A 259-nucleotide genomic window follows, 5' to 3' on the forward strand; every position below is an offset into this window, starting at 1 on the left:
CCGATCTGAGGGAGGAGAAGTGGATCAGCCCGTAGACTCATTTGGAGCCTCGATTTCTGGGTATCTTGACCTTGATCTTTGAAGGTCGTCGGGATTGTTTTCCCTTTGCCTTTATCTCAATATTTCGTGTAGTGTTTTAGGCCGAGTGTGGCCGTTCATTATTTGAGTGTGCTATGGCCTTGCGAGGTCATTTGACTATGTATAAGGGACTGGCCGTTGGTGGCTTTGAATCCCAGCCGCTCTGCGGCCTTTTTATATA

The sequence above is a fragment of the Brassica oleracea genome, chromosome C4 (genome assembly GCF_000695525.1).
Source record: "Brassica oleracea var. oleracea cultivar TO1000 chromosome C4, BOL, whole genome shotgun sequence".
Taxonomy (NCBI): domain Eukaryota; kingdom Viridiplantae; phylum Streptophyta; class Magnoliopsida; order Brassicales; family Brassicaceae; genus Brassica; species Brassica oleracea.